Source organism: Rousettus aegyptiacus, unplaced genomic scaffold (genome assembly GCF_014176215.1).
Source record: "Rousettus aegyptiacus isolate mRouAeg1 unplaced genomic scaffold, mRouAeg1.p scaffold_m13_p_7, whole genome shotgun sequence".
Classification (NCBI taxonomy): domain Eukaryota; kingdom Metazoa; phylum Chordata; class Mammalia; order Chiroptera; family Pteropodidae; genus Rousettus; species Rousettus aegyptiacus.
In genome coordinates, this window is record NW_023416310.1 from 71,061,784 (window position 1) to 71,085,560 (window position 23,777).

General features: G+C 50.4%; 1 protein-coding gene across 1 annotated transcript in view; it reads left to right on the forward strand.

Annotated features, from left to right (window-relative positions):
* The first annotated feature begins 8,268 nt into the window (after positions 1 to 8,268).
* SDK1 (sidekick cell adhesion molecule 1) overlaps positions 8,269 to 23,777 on the forward strand; it is a 308,508-nt gene continuing 292,999 nt past the window's right edge. The window contains exon 1 of the mRNA XM_036225179.1: positions 8,269 to 8,638. The gene's annotated coding sequence lies outside the window, so the exon portion shown is untranslated. The remainder of the gene's footprint in view (positions 8,639 to 23,777) is intronic.

Genomic DNA, 23,777 nt, shown 5'->3' on the forward strand with positions numbered 1-23,777 from the left:
AGTGCAATAAGAAAATTTTAAGCACTTTATTTAAAAGGTGTGTTTTATATTTTACGAAATTATTAAAGTAATTCTCAAGCCTTTTATGAAAATGTTCCCTTGATTTCTAAACGAAGTATCTTTTAGAGCTTCCATGACCTCTTAAGGAATTCATTTTCTGGGGTTCTACTAACAACAGTTTTGCTAAGTATTCTAAAACTATATTAATTAGGGTATAATAGCTTTTTGAATGAGTTACTGTGGGTTTGTATAAATGATGATTTGGAAAAGTTCATGGCAGTCTAGTGTGAAGAACTCTGGCTATTGTCTGATGATTTACAAATTGAAATATATCCAGTATTATACATTTTTACTTTAAAAGAGATTGATACAAAATCACTCAAAGAAAAGCACCTTCTTAAGAAATCGTTAGCTATAACAGACTTCATTACCCATAATTTGGGGACACTGACAGCAGTCTCTTAGAGAGCCGCGAAGTGCCCTGCTGGGTCAGGTCAGGCCGCTGAGGACCGGAGGCCGCTTTTATGTGGGGGAGGCGGCCGTTCGCTTCTCACGGCCCGTCCAGGAGGACCAGGGTCGGAAGCAAGCAGCCCTGATTTTCCTCTGCGACCCCTGTCTCACCCGCCATCCGTGAACGTATGAGAACGCCTCCCCGGCCGCCTCCTGCTTTAGTCCGGACCGTTTCAGAAGGAAGGGCGTGCGGCACGCGAAACCTCGGCGGCGCCCGGGGCCGCGCCCATTCCGTGGCACCCCGAGGTGTTTAGTCTGCCTTTCTGCGGGCGTGTCATAGCCTCTCAGTTATTCCAGCTCCTTTTAGTCTGATTTGCTCCCTCTGCCCCGAGTCGCCCCCGCGCGGCTCGCGTGGCAGCCGAGGCGGCAGCACCCCGGGCCCCGCGTGCTCCGCTGTCGCCCCCGCCGCCCCCGCGCGCTCCCCGCGGGACCTTTCCCAGACTGTGTCGTCGGGAAGTGGCCCGGGACAGCCGTGGCAGCCACAGGATCGCCAGCCACCTTTCGTGGAGTGGGCTGACCTACTCCCTGGGCGCGTCGGCTCCAGCTGCAGGTGTTGACGCCCCTGGCTTTATGACGTCGCACGAGCACCTGGCCTTGGGCTTCACCGCGACCCGGCACTTTGTCCTCCCAGCGCATCTAGAGAATTCCGGGTCCGATCACTCTTCAGGAACACATTGCGTGTTAGTGTGCTGTCTTTAGCCAGTCACCAAGTATTTTTTCTTAGTCTAATGTCATTCATTTTGTATTTCGTTTGGTGGTTTTTTTGGTGCCCTGTTTCTCTTTGGTGGAGAAGCCTGCCAGGAGTATTTAAAGACCCAAATTAAGTTGTGGTTTTAACTGGCCTTTTCTTGTCAAAGCATAATTAACCTTTCAAAATGTTTTGGTAAGATATTTATGATATTTATGTTTCCAGTAATTGTTTTTGCCTAGAAGGTAGGCTGAGTTTATTTAGTAGCCTACCTGGTGTTGATGCAAAGCGGGAAAATACATTTCTTATGGGTGAATAATTTATTTTGTACTATCTTTTATGGAAAAATAATTAGTAATACATATCAAAAATTCTTAGAGTGTGAACCTTTCTACCCAATAATCACACTTCTTGGAATTTATAGGAAATGACAATAATGGCTAATGTCACTGTATTGCTGCTTTGTCGTGGGCACTGTTTTAAGCCTTTCACATATATTTACTTATCGAACTTGCCATAATCTTATGAGGTAGGTGCTGTTGTTATATTCATTTTTAGATTAAAACCTTGAGATACAGAAAGTTAAGTAACTCGTCTAGTATTACATATCTAGTGAACGGGGAAGCTGGGATTTTACTTTTTCTCTCTTATACCCAGATATGTGCTTAAAAATATAGGTAAAAAATTTAAAAGTTGAATCCACTAATATTTCTGTAGAAGAGGTTATTATTAAGAGGAGGATTGTATAATAGAACTCTTTGAGGAGATTAAAAATTCAAGTGGTGGGAAAATGGCATCCATAATACCAGACCTTAAACGTATGATGGTATTTTAATAAAGAGTATTAATACATATTTGAAATGTAAATATTATATAAATAAGCCAGGAAACCATATAACAGAATGTTAATAGAATTGACGACTTCTGGGTGTTAGGATTATGGGTGATTTTATTTGTGCATGCATTTTCCTGTTTCTCAGGTTTTTTTCCATTGACTACATTCTTCATTTGGAAAAAAAGTTTATTTAAAGTTGCTTTAATTAGACTCAAAGCTACTACCTTTAATTATATTTTTGCCATTGTGCCACTTAGGTAAATACAAGTGCTAGAGCAGGTTCCTGGAGTCTCCTCGGAGCGCTCCTTGTGGGAGTCGCGTCCGCAGCCGTTAGGCGCAATGGTCCTGGAGGCGACAGGGCGTCAGGCTCTGAGCAAGTTCCGAGCTCCGCCCCCTCCCTCCCAAGCTCCTCCCCTCCCTCCCGAACTCCGCCCCCTCCCTCCTGAGCTCCGCCCCGCATCCCCACCCCAAGCGCCCGGGCAGCTGCGGTCTGGTCGCGCTGTCAGCCAGTCCGCGCGCTCGGACGCCTGCGCTGCGGCGCCCTGAGCCCGGGCGCAGCCCCCGCTGCAGCGGCCCCCGCGCCAGCACGGCCTCGGCCAGCCGTCGGGCCGGCTGTGCCGCGTGTGCAGCCCGCACCGCCCACCTGGTCATGGAAAACTCACGACCCGAAGGGTGCATTTTGCTCGAGCGTTTCGGACTTTTGGTTCCGGTTCCTCATGTTGTTCCGGAAGCAGCGGTTCTCGTGCATGTAGCACCTTCCACGTGCTTGGCTCCCAAACAGGGGCGCGGTGCGCCCCCGGGGTTGGAAAAACCAAGTGACAGCAGCGAAGCTGGGAAGTGAGGCCTCCACGAGGGGGAAGCCCTGAGCGGGCGGGCCCTTTAAGGCTCTTTTGGATTCGGATTTTCTCTGGACCGGGGAGTTGGGGACGGCGGGAAGTGCCAGATCGGCTGGGACAGTCGGTGCAGATCGGGGCACGCTGCAGTTGGGCGGCGGCGAAGAGGCTTCGTGGACCCGGTTAGGAGGAGCAGGAGACAAGGCGCAGGTCATAGAGCAAGAGCCGCGCCTGGGCTTCGGGCGCGACTCCCTGGGACAGCGAACCGCTCAGATTTGGGTCAAGACAGTAACAAGGAAACGAGTGCTTCATGCAGATTAGCCCGGCAGGGCAGTGCAGGGTGGACTGAAGGTGGACGACAGGTGTCATCTGGGCCAGGCGGGGTGCAGGCCCCGGACCGTCGTCAAGCGCGTCCTCACTTCGTCATCTTCAATACTGATTTTCAGACAGTCTCGAAGCGGCCGCCTCGTTACCTCCGTCACGCACGGCGCTGCCTTGCGGTTTCGCCTTGCGCAGTGAACCTCTTCCTCCCGAGTCTGCGATGTCGGTGGCGGTGATCGACTTTCCTGCTGCGTCAGACTCTTCGTGCTTCACATGCTTTTCCAGAAATCACCGTCTTCAGAACACATTCAGGATAGAAAGAACGGCCTTTTTCGTTTGAATATGAAGAGCTGCAATTCGGAGATCTGAGGTGATTGTATCTGATCATCCAGCATGCGAGTGTCATCAGGAGCAATCAGTCTGGGCTTCGGCTCCGACCCAGGCCCAGCCCTGCAGCTGTTCTAAGAAGCCGAGTGGCTCCTCGGGCACGCGGCCTAGACTGCTCTGGGCGGGTGTGTGTGCCCGTGTTGGTCCCTAAGGAGGCAGCTCACCTGCGGGCACTCGGTCCTCCTGGAGCCTCAGACCTTCTTACGGGTGTGGCTCGTAGGAGATGCTCATTCTAAATCCATGCTTGATGGTTGGCTCACCTTGGCCGACTTTGGAAAGGCTTCTTATCTTCCATCCTCTCCACACTGCCAGAGGCCCGGTGGCCAGGTGACGAACCGGGAAGATCCCAACCCTGAGCCGCCGATGGCTGGGGCACTGGCTCTCAGGCTCCCAGAACCCTGGAAAATATGATCTTGTTTTAAAATAATTTCCGTATCGATCCTTCGTGGGGGAGCAGGATGCTCACGTTGTCACATCAGAGAGTGTGACAAGCCTTTTCTAAGGAGATCCGATTAGTTTGCTAAATTCAGACTAGCATTTTAGACATGACTTCAGTAAAGGTTACAGCCAGTCTTTGGCTCTAAAATTTCATTTCAAAGTAAGAGGTCCCTAAGGGCTAGTTTGACTTATTTAATTACACCATGCAGGACTTGGGTAATAGTTTTACAAAAACCCTCCGCAAGGCGAGTTTGTAATTTAATACGAAGTGGCGAGTTGCTGTACCTCTAACATTTACGTCGTGAGGCAGGTGGTGCAGATCAGGATTAAATAGGGGGAAAATTGGGGGCATCACATTTGAATTAGAAATGACAACATTTGTATATTTTTAAGAAAACTCGAAGGAGCAAAATCTCCTGAAAAATACCGTATGCAGTTGACCCGAATGACATAATTGTTACAAAGCGACCGAACACTGCAAAAGCATTTGTAAATCATAAAAGAAACAGCGTCTTTTGTCCTCACTTCACAGTCCCGAATGCCCTCCATAGGTGGGAGACTGTGCTAGGTTCTGGGCCCTGGGGAGGCAGTCTGGCTTCTGACCCCGGGTGGTGTGACACCCAGATCCAGGGCAGCTTCCCGTGGGCCCAGAGAGGCACACAGGGAGTCCGGAGCGCACAGCAGGTGAGCACTGAGTCCTGGATCAGTGGGTGAAACTGGCCCCACCTTTTGCATGGCTACTAACCTTTCGAGGTGTGACCGAGACCCATCGGAGTCCTGCACAGTCTTTTTTGACGCTTTGCGGTGACCTTTGCCCCTGACAGTGTGCGGCAAGTGCTCCTGCTGCAGCGTCTGTGATAGATACCCCAGCAGGGGTAGTGTCCCCAAACGAGTACAGGATGGGGGGCCTGGGGCGCCTGGGCTCCCAGAGCAGGTCGAAAACTCCATCTGCAGCAATGTGAAACGTTTTTCCTTCCACCAGCTAGAAAATAAAAGCAAAATAAAGCCGGAAGCTTTTAGGCCACAGGAAGGTCAGTTCCACCGGGACCATGACGAACGTCCCGCCTCGTCCTGCTCCCCGGCCCTCGCCGTGCGCCGTGCCTCGCCGCTGCCTGGCCAGCGCTCAGCAGTGCCGCGGGGCCGTGTTCCGGTTCGCAGGACACTTGTTGCGGCCATAAATTATTGGATTCCTCATGCCTTTGTTTCCTTTTTTACATTCCCCGCACATGTCCACTTCCGTCCCACTGGCTTTGTCTGACGACAGGCGTGGGGGTTTCTGGAATAAAGCTCATTCGCCTGCACGGCCATGCGCCCCTTGTTTAGGAAACTCCTTCCCTTGGCCAGTGGACGGCCTCCCCGTTTTCACTGTGGTTCGCTTACCTGGACCAGAGCGTTTGCTCATTTATGGCCCCGATCTGCGGGCGTCTCTCCAACAGCGGTTAAAAGCAGGAACTGTCCGAGTCACGGGGTGAAGGGGACAGCGGGTGGGGTCGCTGGGGCCGCATTCTGGCCTCGTGCACAGACGCACGTTTTGGCCTTGGCGGGAGCGTGGCCAGTTTGCAGTCACAGGAGAAGGGACGGCCGTGGCTGCAGAGACAGGCGGCGGTAGGTGCGGTGGAGGGTCCTGGTGCAGGGGGCGAGGGGGTCTGGTCGCATTTGTCTTCTCAGAGACGTGGGAGCTGACGATGGGGAAGGGGGAGGCGATGCGGGAATTCTGAGGAAGGGGCTGTAGAGTTGTCACGTCATGGCCTGGGAGAGGGGACAGACCAGACTGCGGGATTGCCAGGCAGCCAGAAGGGCCCCTCTGAGGTTTGGGACCGTGCATTTGAAAGGAGCCCGGGCAGGATGACTGTCCGTCTCTCTCCCCACGGCCACCTGGGAGCGGAGGTGGGGTCCACACCCACGAGGCTGGGGTACGTCCGCAACCGGGCCTGGGTGTCTCCCCTGCACTCAGGCCACGGGAACTGGGCTCTGGGTGCAGCGTGTCATCTGCCACCCCTGCCCTTTCTCTCCCAGGCGGGTCCGTCCTGGGCGGTGTGCACCTGGGGACCAGCCTCTTAGCCCCTGGCTGTTTGGATGTTTGGACTCCGTACCTCCCTTTTTCCACCTCCTGGGAGGTCGATGGACAGAGCATTCACTCGCCAGGTGCAGTCTGAGTGGCTGGCCGCTGAGAAAGCCGATTTCAGTAGGGTCCCTGGTACCAGCACCTGGAGACGGTTTTGTAGCTGTTATGTGCAGCTGTTAACCTGGTTGCAAAGTCCTCTACTCTTGTATTGGGTCATGATTAGTTCCTGTCACCTCTTTTTTCTCTTAGAGTCCCCTTTCTGGTGGACGGCTGGCTTCCGGACAGGTGATAGAAACGTGGAAGCCATAGCGAGAGTTGGCCTTTCAAATGGCTCCCCTCCGCGTGCCCCGTTCCTCCCTGTCTCAGTGGAAGATTTCTTCTGCCTGGAATTCCCAAATTCCCTATTCTCTGACCAATGAAAAGCTATCAAATTTAATATAATAACCTTTCCTGTGTAATTTTGTTCGCTTCAGTAAAATTCAAATTTTACCAAGGACTTCACATGGGGTTGAGATAGAGATTAACAAGTTAATAATACATCTCAGCTCTCAAGTAATTCCTAGTTTGGCCTTTCTAGGATGTGTTATTTTTACCACCCAATTTTACCTGGTAAGATTTACCATGAATTTTTATTATGATATCTGTCACACTGTAAATTGGCAATATTTTTCATATATTGGAGGAAAGTTTTTATTTTCTAGTTTTACTGAGAAATAATTGACATACATCACTGTATGAGTTTAAGGCACGTAGCATGATGGTCGGCTTTATATATGTTGCGAAATGATTACAGTAGGTTCAGTTAACCTCTGTCTTCTCATATAGATACAATGAAAAGGAAGGAAAAAAGGAAAAAAAGTTTCCTTGTGATGAGAATGGCAAAACATTGTGTTTTGCCCTCTGATTTAATACAACTTTCATTTAATGATCATCGCTTTTAGATTGAAATTTATGAACCTCTTTTTTATATCCTATGTTTTCTCTGTAGTGATGCGAGTATGTGTCACATATGTCGGTATGCGTTTTTTTTTTTTCATTTCTGCAGATAGCTATTTGGTGACACTTTTATCCTTAGCTGTTACTTTTCCTCTCTCACTTTGCTCGGACGCTGGATCCGCCGGCGACTCTCCTCTCCCTCACCGTCTGCCTCCTGCAGTCCCAGTCCTGTTCGTCGGGTCCTCCCTCATGCCCTCGGTCCGCGTCATTTGCGTACCTGTTCTGTTTCCTTTTGTCTTCATGACTGCGCAGGGCCAGAGATGGCCTTTCACTTGCTTGATTTTCATTCTTGATGCATGTACAAATCACCGGAGCCTGCACTTTTGAATCCTGTATACGTCTTCCAGATTTAGCTTTGTGCTGTTAGGAAGGTATTTGTCATTTGGGCAGCTCTGAAAGGCTTTTTCCTGGAGACTCTCTCTGCTCGCTTTTTCTAATGTTCACATGGCAGGTTGTCAGTTACATTGCTGTAAATCTCTCCTCGATTTCAGTATTCTAGAATTATATAAATTCCATTATCAATGGCACACTTCTGGTTTGGTGGTCAGGTCTTGGTGTTGCTAATGGCCACTAACCCTTTTATTTTGCCATTTAGAGTGGATCCGTGTCTTTAGATGATTACATTTTCTTTCATAGCAGTTTGTTATACATACATTTCTGTTAATGTGTCAATTTAGCAAACAGTTGTTAAACGCCCACCACGTGTTAATACGTAAGTAATGGGAATACCACGGCGAACACGACGTCCCCGTAGGGATCGCCCTGCAGCGTGGGGGGCAGGCAGTAAGCCGGCAAATACGGCGCATTACAGAACTACGGCGGTGGTAAGTGCTAGGCAGGCTGCGAGGATGGAGCCGAAGATGTGGCACGAGGTGAGGAAGGTCTCTCGGGACAGGTGACATTCCAGCCGAGACCTGACTGATGAGGTCGGGGGGCGGGCGGCAGGAGGGGAGGCTGGGGAGGCAGCGGGGGCGTCAGGGCTTAGGAGCAGAGTTAGGACTCAGACTTTTTTTTAAGTGGAGGATTTGTCCTTAAAATGGAGGATTTTCAGCAGCATTTGTGAACATCAAAAAAGCAAGAACACTCCCACGCTAACCGCCGCGTGGCCGCCCGGGTCGGGAAGCCACTGCTGGCGTCATGCTGGCCTCTGCCGCGGGCCCCGCCCGCCTTCCGCCTGCCGCTTCCCGCTCCGGAGCCGCGGGCGCTGTCCCTCTTCCTCCGGCCTCTGCCAGTTTCATGTCTTTTCCTGTCCGCACACTTCTAAAGGGTTCAGGCCGTTTGTTCTCTCGGCTTCCCTCAGCCCGGTGACGTGCTCCGTCAGTCTGCGTTCTTCCTGACCTTCTGACAGAAGCACATTTTCCAGGCTTGGCCTGTGTCGACGCCGGAAGTGACTGTTCCTTCGAGATCCCGTTCGCGTTCGGCGGAGGGGTCCCTGGCGTGCTCAGTGCACAGAGGAGTCTAGATTTCCAAGGGCAGTTATGGCTGGACGTGACTGCAGGATTCACCATTGTGAAGATGCCGTTTGAATCAGCTCGGTTTTGTGTTTCTCAGTTGTTCGCGTGCAGGTGAGGTGGGGCGGAGCGCCGCGTTCGGTCGGCGTCGGGGTTTCCAGGTGTCCGTGACAGTGGGGGACAGGGACGTGTTGTCGGGCGCCGTCAGGGCGTGGTCACAGTGACGGCCAGGGACTCTGAGTGGGCAGGGGTGGAGGGCAGGACACGGATGGGGGCCCGTCTTCGCTGGGAGGCGCGTCGGCAGGACGGCCTTGCCGCGTGGCTCCGGGCGTGAGGGCAGGGCCGGGGCGCTGGGCCAGCGGCCAGCGAAACAGCAGGACGCGTGCTGTTGAGATTCATCACGCGCTCGCTCGCGCCACCACAGAAGGAGGTGACCAAGTTGGAGGGAGGGGAAGTCCTCCGGGACGGTGGCAGCAGAGGCCGGGGGATCCGCACGAGGGAGGGGCCACGCGTGTGCACGCCGAGTCATGGACCCTGACGTCGTCGTCGCGGAGGGCAGGGGTGGCCAGCAGGTGACCGGCTGGTCTTAGAAGAAGCAAATAGGGTGGAACGGTCTGGTAAGCAGAACACTGGCCCCCTAGAAGTATCCACGTGCTAATCCCTGGGTCCCGTGAATGTTCCCGTATATGGGAAAAGGTCATTACACCAGGGTTTTTGAGATGGGGTGGTCATTCGGGATCATTTGGGTGGACCAAAAGCCATCATGAGGGTCCCGATGAGGGGCAGGGGGTGCAGTCAGAGACGGGGGTGCGAGGACAGACACTGAGTCAGGGGATGAAGATCTGTGCTTCTGGCTTCAAAGACAGAGGGAGGAGCCACAGGCCGGGAGCACGGGACGCCTCCAGAGGCCGGGGAGGGAAGGGCGCGGAGGAAGGCAGCCTTGCCAACGGCCCGACTTCAGCCCCGTGAAGCCCACTGCAGACTTCTGACCTCCGTATCGTGAGCTAATGCATTTGTGTCATTTTAAGCCACTGGGTTTGTGGTTATTGGCTATTGCATCAACAGGAAAATAATATAACTGGTTTAAGGCGAATTCCTGAAGCTTGAGGAAGTTTTGAGCGGGGAAGGGGACCTGGAGCCAGCCATGGCACGCCATGCTCAGGACGGCGGCACGTGGGCGTGAGGGAAAAGCAGCTGCCACCTCCAGGGCCTTCAGGGAACAGCGGGGCTCAGAGAGAGACGGGTGGTGCATGGGTGTCACGGGCGCCGTGGATGGCGCGTTCAGAAGGCGTGGGCTGGGGCATGGGCGGCAGCGGAGGTCGAATTTGAATCCATTTCCTGCGCGGACGGTTCTGTGATAGGGTTAAGAATCTTCATGCCGTCGGGCGACCTTGTTGAGGCTGAAGTTTAAGGCCAAACAGGCAAACAAACAAACGCCGTAACTTGAGACATAGTGGGGTGGCCCCTAGGAGAGGCGGTGTCGGGTCCCACTTTGGCCCTTTGTAGGGATCGTCTGCGAGGCGGTGCGCAGTGGTGACCACGGAGTCATGGCCTGGGGCTGGCAGCCAGTCCTCCAGACAAGCGCGTCCTCTGCCGGGACCTGGGGTCTTGTCCTCACGGACCTGGGCGGCACTTCAGCATCGTGTAGGTGCGGGAAGACTCTCCCGATGGCCGAGGGGAGCAGCCGCGTCCCTCCCGTCCCGTCCCTCCTGCCTACGCCGGAAACAAAAGAAAACCCGCGCCCCCTTGACCAGTCATCTGCCTTTCCCCCTAACTTTAAAAGAAACGGATTCATTACAGGGATTATACGAACATACAAAGAGGAAAACCAAAATTATTCACCCAAATTATCAGCATTCCATTTCGCATACTTCTTTGCTACTTATTTCTGTAATTTTAGTAAAGGAAATCATGCCGAATATATAATTTTATGTCTTGCTTTTTAAAATATATATGCTTCATGACCTTTAAATATATATACCTCATAGCTATTTCTTTTTAACATTATATATAAGTAGCCATTTAATGTCAGAAAATAATATTTCATCATATAAATAAGTCATAATTCAACACTGTGTAGTTTCGGTTTCACTATTATGAGACAGACACCTTTGTGGATAAAACTCTCTACCTGAAGAGTATTCCTTGGGATAAAGCTCTAAGAATGTAATAACTAGATCAAATAGAAAAAACTTTTAAAGATTCTTGAACGGTATTACTAAATTATACTCCGCAAAGCTAGCACCAGTTTATACTCACACTAGTGATACATATGTATACATTATATCAGCTGAAAAAGGCGATGAGTTTATTTGCATGCATTTTTAAATGATACAGTAAACCACAGAGTCTTAGAAAAGACCCATTTCAGCTTGTCTAAGAGCAGGAATTAGATACTTCTGGCGTGAGAACGAGCCATGCTGATCCGCAGACGTTCATTGGCTCCTGCTCGACGCTTCTAACGAAAGCTCATGGATTTTGTTTCTCTTCGTGGCTGAATGTGTATAAAAGCTGTAGGCCTTCTAAACTACTAAAGGAAACTTGTCTTTGATCATATTATCACCCTATGTGACAACTTATGGGAGACATCTACTGATAACCAGTTCTTGGAATGACGTAGAGACTCACTTGCGATTGACGAAGGGAAAGTGTACGGACAACATGAACGGCAGAGCGGCTGGGTGTTCTTGTTGTTTATACTTTGTATTACTGACACAGTTGTATTTATTTTCAAATGGGTATGCACATAAAGTGAATCACGCATTCACTTTATGTACGTTTACCTCGAAGACGAAGCCAGCGCATGCTCATGGCTGAGAAATGAGAGTGCGGGCCACAGTGGCTGAATGCGCACGCGGAGCATCTTCGTTTGCCTCACGAGGAGTGCCCGTGGGCCTGTGGAAGCGTCCCCGTGAACGGGTCTGCACGGGGACACGTTTTCTGAAAGAATTGCTCCCCTCCTTATTTACGCATAAAAACATAGACCACTATCAGGAAGGTCAAATCTAAGTATTCCTGGAATTCGTTTCTCGATGAAAAATCCTCGTTGGACAGTCGATCATCTCTGCTGACTTTTTGTTGGTTGGGACATGGCATGGCCGGTGTTTGGAATTATGCCGTCAGAACGTTCCACCGACAAGAGCCCTGCTTCCTGTCCCGGGGAATGAGTCATTTACTCGGGAGTCTAACAAGACTTGATGGTTATGAACCCTACTCTGAATACTGGGTCAGCTCCTGTCGGACCGAAGTACTGACCCCTCGCCACACGGAGCTTTCTGTGGGTCTCAAACGTGGGCCTTTCGCCAAGCCCCCGCTTTCGCCTGCCCCATCCCGGGGCGCATTTTGGATCGACCTTCATTTGCGCCCGTCTTAGCGCTTCGTCCTTGACATACGCTACGTTTTGTCCTGAAACTCATGTCACTTAAGGGTAGTGAGAAATGTGAGAGAAGTTTAAATGTATTTGAATAATGACTGTTTGGAAGGCTAAATGAAGGACAAATTTAACTTCCTTAAAATTAAAAAAAAATTTAAAAAAGCAACCAAGTTTAAACTACCTGCAATTTGAGCTGTTGATTTGTCTTTCGGATTTTTTCACAGAGACCCAGATTTTCCTAGCTGTGTTCTGAGTGTAGCCGCCAGGGGATGTAGGTTGGTTAGAACATACTCATGTATAGGTATTAAATTTGTGCCACTATCGAAGTAAGATTCATAGTCAAATAATGACTCAAAAACATTCACTGTTTGGGATCTTCCATCCTATTTGATCCACCATCAGTGTAGATAATTAAGTTAATTCCATTATTTATTTTTGTTGCTTCAGCCTGGGTACTGACATTTGTAGAAGTTACACACGGGAGAGTTTATTCTCGAAAAAGGAATGATTTTGGTTTACTATTTATGATGCTTATCTGAACCTTGTCAAGTGTTACAGATTAATATTTTAGATATACGAGGAATTCATAGGAGATACTTTTCAGTTCAGGTAAAATGAGCTGTCTAGAAATTAAGTAGGCTTTTATTTTAAGCCCGATTCATTTATTTGTACTAAAATAGCACATTCAGTAACACCCCATTTAGTTGGTCATTTTTCAGAATAAGATGGAATTTTCCAGGTAACTGATCATAAATTAGTTTTCCAGATAACTGAACCTTAAGACACCTTCAAGGACTGAAATCTTTTAAATTTAACTATTTCTGATGAAAAATTTTGTAAAATATATACTTTTTACCTTCTTAGTTTCCTACGTCTCCGTAATTGGAGACGACTCCGTGTAACTAAGTCATGTTTTCTGACGACTCAGGACCACTTCTTCTTGACGTGAAGTCGGCGTGCCGAGCCTACTCAAGGTTTTTCTCCTCGGCGGGGTTGCTAAGCTCCCGCTCCTCCCGCGCGGTTTCCACCTCCACCGCCTTCCGCCGCGCTTGGCTTTCTGTTCTCGGCGGTTTGCGGAAGCCGAGTGGCTGGGAAGGACTCGATGGCGGACGAGAGTCAGAGTCCGGGAGGATGGGGGAGGGCGCGGGGCGCTGCTCGGGGGCCCGTCTCCCGGTCAGGCATGTCAGGCACCCGCGCTTCCCCGGCTGCTCCTGGGTTTGGAACCTCCTTCTGGAAAGTCGGTTGCGGGAGGTCACTGACTCGCATGCTTGGACTCACGTGGTACCGTCACCTCCCCTTCGCAGGTGACTGGTCTGAGCCCTCAGAGGGCATTCGGGGACTCGGCCCAGCTTGCGCACTTAGCGGCAGAAGTTTGGGTTTAGGGCTTTGTCCCCTGTCTCCATGCCCAGTGCTTTCCCACTGCGACCGTAACATCAACGCCAGGTAGTTATTAGGAACATTGTCATCAGCCGTCCTTCTTGGTGGGACCCTTGCTGCTCGCCCTCTGAGCCAGACAGAAGCCAGGGCGCACCCTCGACGTGCGCGCCCTGGCCGTGCTGAGCGGTGGAGCCGTGTCGGGCTCCCGGCCTCAGCGCCGCCAGTGGCTCCCGCCCCCTCCATCGGGCACATGGCCCAGGCTCGAGGCCTCGTCGTCTTTTGCCAGCCTCCCCTCCTGCTCTGCTCCCAGCCTCTGGAGCCCTCGACCTCAAAAGCACCCTCCACTTGGCCAAGACGGGCACTCGGTAAATGGGGGAAATAAGGGGAGAAAGGGAGAGAGCGACGGAGAGACCGCGAAGGAGCACGGAGGGCTGAGGGCGGAGTGAGCACCAGTGCGCAGGCGAAGGGAAATGCCCCCGTGCAGGCAGAGAGCAGCTGACCTGCGCGCCCGGACACAACGGCGTGAGAGCGAGTCACATGCCTTCACCACTGAGCCCGAGCGACCGCGCGGAGGAGGAGTCCGCGCAGAGCCTGACCGCAGAGCGGCCGCCTCTGTCGCAGCCTGTGGGGCTGGAAGCGCTGATGAGGCTCTGACGGGGACCTCACTTCCCACACTGGGTGATCGGAGCAGGAAGCGCGGATGGGGCTGAGGACGTGAGTGTCAGGGACACCGAGAAAGCCGCATGCGAGGACCCGTTGTTGGAGACTTCAGTACCGGAATCGCCACGACGTGCAAAGGGAAGGTTACGGGATAACGCATATGTGACTTAAATATATAGATTTTCTCCTGAGGATGATGCCAAAATAGTACATACTCTCCAGGCGGGAAGGGATCATATTATAAGCAGTGTTTTAAATTTAAATAGCTTTACCAACCTCACATCTGTACTCTCTAAAGTGAATTAGCACTGTAATAAAAAGTAACAGTGTTGGATACTCTATTCTTAAAAGGTGGAAATTCATGTTCTGGATTTTTTTTTTTTTTTTTGAATGATCACTAGGGTTTTCTTCTTTCTGTCTTTTGTCTCTTTTTAGAACTCTTGCTAGTTTCTTGTTGGCCTTGCTGGGTGGATTAGATTTTCATTCTTTTTTTCTTTCAAATTGTTTCTCTCTTAGACTTCCCCCCATTCATTGTCTCACAGTACTTTTTCTTAGTATTTTTTTTCTTCATTATGTTACCTGAGGATATATATTTTTTTCTTTTCATCCCTTTTTATTGCTCCTGCTGCTCCTGGAATACTTTTTCGTTTGTTTGGGTCTCTGTCCTCCATGGAACGCTTTTCCTGGGTATCTGCTGGTCGTAAACTCCCATCACATGGATGAGACCCAGATGTTTATTGTGAGGCGATGTGTCTTAGACAGCTGTCAGCGTATGCAGTTCTTTTCTTATGTATTAAGTTCTCTGTATTTGCAAAACTGGAAAACTAAGCATAAGACAAGCTGAAATTTCAGGGATATTAGATATCGCATTGAATTATCATGGAAGGCTTTGTAACTTCTGAAAACTTAATGTTTTGGTTTTCAAAATGTTACTGTGCTCTGCCTGCAGTGAGCTCGGGTGGGGGCTTGGGAGCAGAGTCCTCGTCTCTTTGGCCAAGGAGGGCGGTGTATTCAGGAGCACTGCGGCCTGGCGTCCCAAAGTTCACCGCGATTCAGGGCTAAAACTGGGTGTAGACGGACAGCTTACAACACACGGCCTCTCGTCAAATTGCGAGCCATGTATGTGGTTGAGAACGCCTCTAAGTGATATTTTTATTACTGTGATCCTTAATTAGCATGAGATAATAGGCCCTTTTCTTCCTTCTTAAATATTTAGTTGTGGAAAAATTATTTCATATAAAAATAATTTAAATGTTTTAAACCAGTATTAAAAAAAAAAGGCAGATATCACAAAGAAAGGTCAATGTTTTCACAGAAAGAGCAGGGATAGATATTTTCTCAAAGTCATTTTACTAATAGGTGCGAAGGGTCTTGTAAAATGAGAAAAATGCATTTAGCCTTATGGTTTAAATCAATGAAAGGCACCAATTTATTTTAGAACTATCGAAGCTAATAAAATGAAAAAGCTCGGACATTAATTTTCATCAGTGTGATTGGGTTGAGTGTGGGCGGTTCTTTATTACATTAACAAACTGTGGTAGGCCATAAGAGTCCTTTGTTTGCCTGTTGGTTTAATTTAAAAGTAAAATGTGTGTTGTTCTAATTATGTGTATTAGTGTTGAATGTCATGTTCATAAATTCATGACTCCCATTCTGAATTTTAACAACAGTTTGACTCTCGCGCCCCGTGCCTCCGTGTGGACGGGGAGCCGGCCTGCAGCCTCGGCGCTGGGCGCCAGCCCCAGGTGGCTGCCTCTCCCCTTAGAGGCTTCTTCGCTGCGAAGCGAGAACCCTCGGGTTCTTTGTATTTGCAATATCCCCTTATTATGTGACAAAATATGCCTGCATAAGTCCCTTTAAGTTAATACAAGTATAATTAACACAAACATTGTGTGTCTGTGTGAATCATGGTGGAAAAACCAGACATTATCCAAGTGTATAAACCTAAAAATGAAAGTCTGGCCCACTCCCACTAAAAACGAAGCAGACCGGAAGAAAACAAATGTTTTCAGTGATTGCTCAGGGTCCCCGTTCGTTCTCGCGGGAATGTCTCACGTGCGAGTCGGTTTGCCCACACACAGTGTAACACAGGAACCTCCGCTCGCTCTTCTCCCCGCGTACATCTCGCGAATGCCCGCGCGTGAGCATGTTCCCAAGCACGTTTATGTCTAGTCAATATCTGGCAGCTCCGATTTAAAAATTAACAACAAATTTAATTTTTAATTTTTTGCCTTTTTTTCTTAAATCTTAATCCCTCTGCGAGTTTGAATTGTATTATCAGAATGATTTCTAAAAATCTATGCATAGGAAACTGTCTGAAAGTAAATAAAACTAATGTTGACTGCTTATGTTGGGTGAATTTGAAGTCATTTTTTTCCCTTTATGCTTTTTTGTGTATTGTGTGTTTTTAATAATTGACATTTTATTGGGGAATTCATTTGAATAAAAAGTGCTATGTTGTTATGAAGTAATTATCAATCAGGAGTTGTTTAATTGAATTATAAAACCATATTCTTTGTTGACTTAATACATCATACCTCATTTCTCACTGAAGTAGAATTTACATATAATAAAATGCAGAGGTTTTAACTGTACCCTTTGACGAGTTTTTTTACCCAGTGCAACTTAAAAGATAACATATTCTATAACCGTAACTGCAACTTAAAAGATAAAATATTCCAGTAACCCCGTCGAAGTCTCTGAAGTCCCTTTGAAGGCCGCCCCGGGGCCTCCGGCGCCCTGGCGTCTGTCCCCCCTGGCTTAGGAGCGTCGGGGGCGGAATCTAGCTAGGGCTCTGTGTCGGGCCGTCCGTGACGCATCACGTGGACATGTGTGTGCCTTCATCACTGCGGAAAACACCGTCTGCTCTTCTTCTCCTTACGTCTAAGCGCCTGGGCCAGGCGGCGCAGCGGGGACGTGCGGGGGGGCGCACGCACGCGGCTGTGCAGCTGGCGACGGGAAAGGGGGGGCCGGAGTGGGCGGGGCCTCGGCCGCGCCAGGGGACGTGCGTTTCGTTCCTTTTCCCGCCACAGCCCCACATGCTTTGCGGCCGGCCTGCGGCGTACCACACCCTGTAAGCTTGCTACGGAAGAAGCATTTCCAGTTTCCTTTCATCAGGCTGCTGACCCCGCGCCCCGCCCCGGGGAGCGCGACCCGCGTGCTGGCCGACGTCTGCGTGTCGCTGCTCGAGCAGGTCGCGTCCCCCGGCGACGGTCCGGCAGGTGCGCTGCCTGGAGGACCGCGTAGACGCTTCCGATGGAGGCAGAGCTCGGGGGTGACGTGAGACACCCTGGTTTTCACATTTAAACTGGTACCACTTGGAGGAGTAAACGTGGGGCGGAGGGGGCGGAGGCCTTCACATTTCTCTCGCCAGCAAACCAACCCAGGGGAGGCGGCCGGGCTGCCGGGAACCTCCATTTAAGGGGCAGTGGGAGAAAGAGGGCTCCCCAAAACGCTTGAGAAGGAGCAATTACGGAGCTAGAGGAAAGCTGTGAACTTGGATCTCAGGCGGGGAAGGCGCGAGGGTCTGGGCCAGGCCGATGGCTGCCTGCTGTGATGCATGCAGTGGAGAAGCCAGAGCGCACGGGGAACCCTCCCTGGACACGGGGAGCCCCCGCCACGTGGTGCAGCCACCTTCCGTCTGCGGGAAGCTGGTCCAGACTGTGACTTCGGGCATCCGTGGGACCAAACTTGTTTTTAAAGTGATTTCGTTAAAGCTTTGGTCAAAAGAGACTCCAAGATCCTATAAATTAATTTGACATTTTGAAAACCATTGTTCGTGTATCTGTGTGTGGCGCTGTAAAGGAGTGTTTAAAACAGTCCAAGGAATTTACGTGAAACTGCCAGGGAAACTCCTCTTTCTGTGTCTTCGCGGGACAGGACGGGCCTTTGCCGCATCTGTCTGGGGCAGTTGGGACAGCGGGTTCTGTCACAGGACATTTTGTCTCATCGGAGGGAAGCCACTTAAAGTTGCGCTGTTGATTTTCTGTCATGTTATCGACCAAAGAACACTTTCCAAAGTCCCGCAGACATTCGACACTGTCATTTCCATTTTCTAAACTTGATCCATGTTTTTCAAGTGACATATGAATTTTAAGTCAAGATTAAACGAAATATATCCTTGAGTATAACAAAATATACCCTATACAAGGTATTGGACTAATAGGAGTTTGTTTGAAAAGTTTGTAATGAATTACAAATTAATGTAATGAATCCTTTGTACAAGTTAGAAATTGTCTCGTGAACAAACAATGCGTTTGCTAAGTTCCATGTACTTCCGTGTGCTCAAAACCATGCAGGTTGATTCGTTATGCTGAAGAGGGTATAATCCGCCACACACCGCTCATCCTGTAATCTAACCAACACGTTGCCATGCCTTTCTCACATTTTGCCTCTGCCTGGAATGTTCCATCCATGCCCAATCTTTCTTCTGGTCTTCCTCACGAACGCCTGCTTATGCTTCAGGGGCAGCTCCAGCCGTCAGCCCCCCGTGGCTGTCCTTCACCCCGCCCGGCACTGCTCCCACAACCCTTCGTGGGCATTCAGCACTTTCAAATAATATTTGTGCTGTTCATTTTTCTCTTCCACAAGAATGTCAGCTTCCTGAAGTCTGTCTCATTTAATTACTTCCTTTCTTTTGAACTGTAGTTGATAATATTATATTAGTTTCAGATGTACAGCGTAGTGATTTGACATTTAAATACCTTACAAAATGATCAGACATTAAGTCTAGTCGCCATCTGTTACCATGCGAAGTTATTACAGTGTTGTTGACTGCGCTCCCTGTCTCGCACTTACATCCCTGTGACTCGTTCGCTTTCGAACTGGGAGTTTGTTCCTTAATCCCCCTCATCTGCTTCACCCATCACCCACCCCCCACCGGCAGTTCGTTTCGTTTTCTGTATTTATGAGTCTGTTTCTGTTTTGTTTTGTTTGTACTTTTGTTTAGCTCTTTAGCATCTACATACAAGTGAAATCGTGTGGGTTTTGTCTCTTCTGTTTGACTTATTTCACTAGCAGAGTCCGCACCTCCAGGTCCATCCGCGTTGTTGCACATAGCGAGATTTCGTGCTTTTTTGTGGCAGAGTGATATTCCATTGTGCACATACACCACATCTTCTTCATCCAGTCACCTGTCAGTGGCCACTTCTAATAGTGGGTGGCAAAGACGACACAGAGCCACTTAGAGGCGGACCTGGAAACCCGGAAGGTGGCCTTTGCGCACTTCTGAGAAGTGCGACGTGGAGCCGGGCTGCGGCTCGGACCGCGTCGGGCTTGAGACGCAGCAGGGCCTGCGGCGCTCCGTGGTTACCATGCACTTTAACTTCTGTCGGAATTTCATTTTTGTTTTACTCTGTACAAAAAGATGATCTTTTCAGAGCATTTAATGAATATTAGCTTATAAATTACCCCAAAATATCCATGTATCGGTTAACTGATAGTAAAAACGCCAATAACAATTTGAGTTTTATAAAGTTTTTGTTTTTATCAAGACGGGCTTTATTTTTGAAAAACGAGCACTTCTTTACTCATAGATTGTTATCGCCAGCCATCTACTGTTCAACTTGTTTAATTCCTTCCTCAACCGTAACAGTTATGTAGTTTTTATATTTGAATTATTTTCCTCGTAAATTATGTTATCCTTGGCTAAAGGCTTTTCGCTTAGTAAATGCTCTTGACTATGTGGCCTTTACAGCATCAATTTCATTTTTAAATGCCTACAGAGACATGCTCGACTGCTTATAAATTTTCTAGTACAGTTCTGTAAGAATTCTTCACTTTCCAAGGACCACATGTATTTGTCTTGGTTCCCAACAGTTTATAACTGCCAGAATAATTTAAAAGACATTTTTCCTTTGCAACTTAATTTAGAGCGGAGCACATCCTGTCGGCCGCGGTGGCACAGGAAGTGCCCTGGCTCACGGTGCCCTCGGAGGCGGGCAGGGAGTCTGGCTTTTAAAACGTCGGTTCATTTTGTCCGGAGGCCGCATGTTCAGTGTGGGTCGGCAGGGGGATTTCTGGCCGGCGCAGTCCCTCGGGGACCTCGTCTGAGTGCGGAGCCATGATCTCAGACGCCGCTGCCCCAGGGGAAGCGTGATAGGCCCGCAGCGTCACCACGGCCCGGGAGGGGCACGGGGCCCGTGTGGAGGGCAGGAGCGTGGCAGCCACCGACACGCGGCATCGGAGATCTTCCAGCCATGGCCAACTTCGGGGCAGAACTGGGACTGAGAGGTGACAGGTCTCTGCTCGGGCCGTGTCCGCGCTGCACGGAATGACAGCAGCGGCTGGCACCGGAGCCGGCAGCGACCGGCAAGGACGCCAGGCAGCGGGCAGGGGGGCGCCACGAGGTCGGCGCGAGGGCCGGAAAACGGGGGCGCGCCAGATACACCGGGGACGTGGGCCACTTTACAGGCCCGAGCTCTGTATCCGGCAGATGAAGGGTCGTTTTGACCATATAATCGAGATTCTAAAGTCGTCCTGGGCAGAGGCTGTCTGGGCCACAGACGGAGCTCGGGACAGTGACACGTGGCTGCGGAAACCCGCCCCCGTTGCCCTCATGGCCCTGCGCCGTTCTCTGGAAGCCTTACTGCAGCCGTAACGGTTTTTAATAATTAATTTTTTCAACCAGTGAATACTAGGAGGCCAGTACCCACCATACCGGTTATGCTTAGATCCTTGGCGTTCAAAACGAGGCCCCCATGCTGGAAAAGGATTGGGGGTCCCGACCCGTCCATGCCGTCATCTGGCCCTTCGTCCTGACTGGCTCTGGGGACCCCCTTGGAGCACGTCTCTCTCTCTCTCTCGGCTGGAGTCGCGGCTTTCGACCTGAAGCGAGGGGAACACCAACCAGGGTGTTAACTCACGTAAGACGCGCGCACACCGCACGCCTCTCCCACGCAGACGCACCTCGGCCCTGGGCGGGGCGCTGTGCTTCCCGCTGGCCCCGGGCGCCCTCTGCGAAGGTGCCCACCGCGTCCTCTCGCTGCGGAATGTGTTAGAAAGCGCAACGCTGTCCCCCACCATCACCGTTCCTTTATTCCACTGAGAGAGAACTTCTATGATTTCTAAATTACCAACGGGACGATGAATCTAAGGACTTGTCCTCCAGATTCTTAAGCATCTTAGAGTGCGACAACTGGAAACCGTCTACGATGTCCTTACTGTAAATTTTCCACAATTAAATCAGTACGAGTTAACATTGAAATAGGTCGGTGGAATAGGTTAGAGATCCAAGTATGTAGGAAGATCCGGCATGTGATAAAGCTGCAAAAATCGGTTCTGAAAAGATGGCGCGTGTCATCAAGGTCATTGAGATAACCGACCGTACTTCTGGAGGAAAACACTTTGAGGCGCCCGTCTCACACTGTGCCCAAAAACCAATTGCAGAGGGATTGTCGTTCTCAACACGCGAGTGACAGAGGCAAGATCTGGGTCCGTGTCTGTCCCACTCCCGAGCCACAGGCCGCGTGTTGAGTATTGATAGCTGTTCTCATTTTACATTTCCCAAAGGAGAGGCCGAGGAGGAGATGTTTTCCGCTGCTCAGCGTGTGATCGTCTCCATTCCGTCTTATTTTTATCATTATAAATAGCACTGTGATGAACATCCCTGTGGCTGAGTCGATCAGTGGGTCCGCGATCATGTGCTTAGAGCACATTCCTAGCAACGAGTCAGAGAATGCTCACGTTTTTGAAGGATTTTGAAATGAATTTCAAGCTTGCTCTTCAGAAAGGCTGTGCTACTGTAAGGATTTTTCCCTCTGTTCAGGACGGACCAGCATGTGTTACAGAAAAGTATTGCCTCCCCTTCTTCCTCTCCCTGTTGGCACGTTTCTGACTAACCGAGGGCTTCCTGTGACATGCGGACTCGGCCTTCTTTTACCCTTTCACCGTACTTGCAGAGTAACATTAACACGCTCACGAAGAAAACGTCGGCCCCCGACCCCGATGTGTCCTTCCCGCACGTCCGTTGAGCCCTGGCCTCGAAGACCCGCCATACGGCTCCGTCTTCCGTCACCAGACGCCACGCCCGCGCGCGACCTGCCGCTCCGTGACTGCCACCGTCCGGCAGCCCTTCCGTGGCGGTGCGGGGTGCCGCCACGCCACGGTTGGTCCTCTCCCGTGCGCGGAGTTCTTTCCGCTGGAGTCTAGAATTTGCTGAGTTAACTCCGGGGGCCACGAAGTGAGATTCCTCCGAGCGCCAGTCTCCGTGCGAGGAAGCGTTCTCCCCGTGAGCGATGCCGCGGGGTTCCCGCAGCGTGATCGATTTTCCTTCCACGTGCTTTTCGTACCTTCATGTGCCACCATCAGGGGACAGAGTTGAAATGATGGCACCTTCCTGATTGTTTGACGTAGACTCCTCGTGAGTTGCCGTTTTCTTCCAGTTTTTAAATCGTGTGCTGTGCTAGAGATCGCCCCTGTGCCGAAGGAGAATGAGGGAAAGTCCTTGTCCGAGCAGGGGGCGTTGTATCCGCTCATGCTCGGCGCGAAGCAGGGTGAAGTGTCCCCCAGGACGCACCAGACCGAATTCGGAGCGCTCGCACCCTGCGCCCGTCCCCTGGTGTCCGCGCGGTGGGGGTTGGGCTTCGTTTCTACTTTCCAGCCGCAACTCGAAGACTCGCACTATAACTAAGGCAGGAATGGGAGTCGCTCCATCGGCCCGCGACAGCAGCACGGGCGCTGCCTCCGCGAGCCACCGTGTGACGGCAGAGACAGCACGGCCCCCCGCTCGTCCCCCCCACCCCCGCCTGCCGCAAGCCAGCGAGTGCCAGGCAGGAGGCTGGGGCACGGCTTGCTCGTTTGCCTGTTTTCATCATCGGCCAGTGCTTTCCTCAGGCCGAACGCAGCCGGACAGGAACGGCCCCGTTTGGTGGACGTGGCGCCGCAGTGGGACAGGGCCGCCTCCGTGGCCCCCTCCCCCGGCCCGCACCTGAAGCGTGCGCGTGGACGGGTGTGTCACGCCAGACGGACGTGCACGCCGTGCTTTCAGACAGCCGCACAGTTAGCACGCCGCTAACGACGTCGGCAAAGCCGTGTGAACTTGTAGCTTTACGTACACACGTGTGCACACACGTCTCGACATGTTTGTGTACGGGTGTGTGTCCGCATGCGTACGTGCGTGTATGGAGCAATACCACAGGTTACACATGATTCGTCGAAGAGGCCACACATTTTAGGTATTACGTAATGAGTAAATAAACCCTCGATACTTCAGCGCCTGGAACTTTTTTGCTTTATATTTTAGTAGTTTGCATTTTCTTCTCTTTTCTAATATGGTCTTCAGGTGAATGAACGTACTCAAATCAGCACGTCATGGCGGAAGGGGGTTACGGGTACTGCCCCGTCACCAGGGACGAGGTCCGAGCAGCCCTCACGACCCGTTGGCCAAAGCATGTGTCCCCCGTCCCTCCGCCTTCAAAACCTCTCCAAGGCTGGTGCTCGGGGCTCGTTATTCCTTCTCTGACTTTATTGGAATGGAGTTAATTGGAATACTTCGTCGCCTGTCTATCATATATTACTTAGGTTTTTCTACATCCTTAATACTTGATGGCTAGCTAGTAAAAGTGAACTTTTAAAACACGCAGAACAAGTGAGGGAATCTCTTGTGCTGATTATATCCATTTGACAGCTGTGTTCAGGAAACTTTCTCGTAGTCATTAAAACATAAAGTAAAATTTGAAATGCTCTGTGGTCTTATTAGTACTATTATGGCAACTGACGACTTAAGAAAGGAAGGATTTCTTGTAAGAACTATCATACTCCTTCCATTTCATGCTTTGCCATTTCCAGGAAATGTTTTACTCTGTTAAAGATAAGCCGTTTATAATTTTATTTTTTCAGTACAGC